At 44.5% G+C, this 2,702-nt stretch overlaps 1 protein-coding gene across 2 annotated transcripts in view; it reads left to right on the top strand.

Annotated features, from left to right (window-relative positions):
- LOC102259044 (zinc finger protein 14) overlaps window positions 1–2,702 on the top strand; it is a 19,245-nt gene that overhangs the window by 453 nt on the left and 16,090 nt on the right. The window lies entirely within an intron of this gene.

A 2,702-nucleotide genomic window follows, 5' to 3' on the forward strand; every position in this document is an offset into this window, starting at 1 on the left:
CCCTCGGGCTCGCAGGGTGGGGCCCAGCCGGGACCCGGGCGTCCAGTGTGTCCCCGCGGCAGGGCCTTGGGCTGCGGAGCGTGTCTGGGCAGCTCTGCACCCACATCCCCGCGGCTCCGCAGTCGGTGCGGTGACCACGTGGAGGGTCACTGGGGACAATGGTGACTCGGTCCCCGCGGTTCGTGCATGGGAGGAGCTGTGGCCTGTGGGGCCCCCTGTCCCTCATTTCTCCCCAGAAGGACCCCGTTTTCTCCTGAGTTTTGATGTTTGTGGAGCAGGCTCTCAAGTCCACCCCTGTCCCCCAGGCCTAGCTCTGCAGCAAATGCCTGCATTTCCAGTCTCTCCCCCGAATCCTAAGCGCCATCTTTCTTCTCTGAGTCACAGCGTCTTTATCGGCTATTTGTTTTGTGGTGCTTTCAAACGGTTAAAAACAAAATTCAGCTGAGTAAGTTGGAAGGTCTAACTGGCTTGATCCCCATTCACGAAAAGGGCTGCATCCCATCTAGAAAATAGAATCTCAGAGGAGCTGTTCACAATGGAAGGCGTTCACAATAGGCAGAAAGGAAGTTGCATTAGGAGGTTAAAGGATTGCTTCAGGCAGGGTCACCCTTAGGGGAAGGAACAGCTGGAGTCTTGTTAGACAGATTAGTCTTGATTAGGAAATTACAGAGTGATTGGTATAAAATTTTATTCCTGGGAGAGGTTGAAACTGCACACCCAGCTGGTGTGCTCAGTTGGTTGAGCATCCTCTCATGCATCAGGAGGATTCAGGGTCAGGATGCCAGGATTGGGGGCTTCCATCCCCAGGAGGGGACCTGCAGGAGGCAACCAATTGATGTTTTTCTCTCAAACATGTTTCTATTTCTCCATCTACCTTCCTCTCTCTGAAATCAATTAAAACTTAACACTAAAAAAATTTTTTAAAAAAAATACACTCATATACCCTTTAGCCTGGGGAGTACATCTTAGGCAATTTACACAATTTGTACAAACCTGCATGGTGTAGCCTACTGCACACCTAGGCCATATGGTATAGCCTTTTGCTCCTAGCCTAAAAACCTGTACAACATGCTACTGTACTGAATACTGTAGGCAATTGTAATGCAATGGTAGGAAGCATTTATGAAAAGGTGCAGTAAAAATGCGGTGTGCAAGGTAGAAAATGGTACATCCGTGTGGGGCACTGACCCTGAATGGGCTCCAGGACTGGAGGCTGCTCTGCAGGAGTCAGTGATTGGTGAGTGAATATGAAGGCCTAGGACGTTACTGTGCAAGACTGTAGACTTTATCACACTGTACACTTAGGCCAGGAAATTTACGAAAATCAGATTTAATCAAGCACAGGATGAAATGATGCAATCAAAAGGCACAGTCAACACGAGACCTTTGAGGTTGCTGCCTGCATAAAACAGCATATTGTTGTTGTGTGTTTTTTTTAAAAAAGAGCATATTGTTCAACAACAAACTTTTTTATATTTTATTTCTCACCCCAGGATATTTTTTCCCCATTGTTTTCTAGAGAGAGTGGAAGGGAGAGAGGAGTGGAAAAGACACAGAGAGAGAAACATTGACTTGAGAGAGACCCATCAACTGGTTGCCTCCACATTTCTATTATTCCCCGGGGAGAAGAGAGTGTTGGGGCTTCACTCCTGGGGCTGCTCAGGTGTCCCCCGCTCCTCCCCCAGGGACTGGCCCCCTCCAGGGGTTCTTTCTGTCTCAATCTGGAGAGTACAGCTTGTGGAACCTTCTGAAAGTGGCTCTCCTTCTGTCCTGTGGGAGCAGGCTGCTCGTCTGAGCTGAATCCAATGTATGTGTTTCTTTCCTTTGGATCCCTTATCCACCGAATAGTGCAGCCTTTGAATCTAGTTTCCCTGAGCGCTTGGATTCTGACAATATCAGTTAGTTGAAGGGTACAAGGTGAATAAATCAAGGAAATTGTAAAAGCAAATAGTTTTTTCTTTTTCTTCTTTTTTAGGCTATAGAAACTCAAGATGTGTAAAGAAGGTATTTAAGTTTTCAGGCACATTTCTATTACTTTTAGATCAGTGTTTGTCTGGGCATGTCTCTAGAGACCTCTAACATTTAAAATGGTAGCAACTGCGTTTTTATTTTAATTGATGTGAGGACAACTATTAAAAGCTTATGTAAAGCTCTGAAACGTCAATACATTTTAGGAGCTAAACTCATACCCCTATTGCATTGTTGAATATGTTATTTATTCATGAAAATATCCCTGTGAGACATAGAGGAAGGGCAAACTAGATGAATATCCTCTTAGCAAGAGATTTGGAAATTTACATTTTGTATGGGTTCTACCTGTTATTATAACAGGTCTGTACCTGTTATTATTTAAAGCAGGGGTCCTCAAACTATGGCCCGCGGGCCACATACAAATACAAATATTGTATTTGTTCCCGTTTTGTTTTTTTACTTCAAAATAAGATATGTGCAGTGTGCATAGGAATTTGTTCATAGTTTTTTTTAAAGGTATAGTCCGGCCCTTCAACGGTCTGAGGTACAGTGAACTGGCCCCCTGTTTAAAAAGTTTGAGGACCCCTGATTTAAAGGAATTAAAGCCTAGAATGGTTCCCTAAGTACAAAAGATAAAAATAAAGAATATGAGAGACCATTATAAACTTTTGAACAATAATGGATACAGAGGCAGAGATGCCTCAAACAGATTGTCAAACTGCAGCGGGAAG

The sequence above is a fragment of the Myotis brandtii genome, unplaced genomic scaffold, assembly GCF_000412655.1.
Source record: "Myotis brandtii unplaced genomic scaffold, ASM41265v1 scaffold1012, whole genome shotgun sequence".
Taxonomy (NCBI): Eukaryota; Metazoa; Chordata; class Mammalia; order Chiroptera; family Vespertilionidae; genus Myotis; species Myotis brandtii.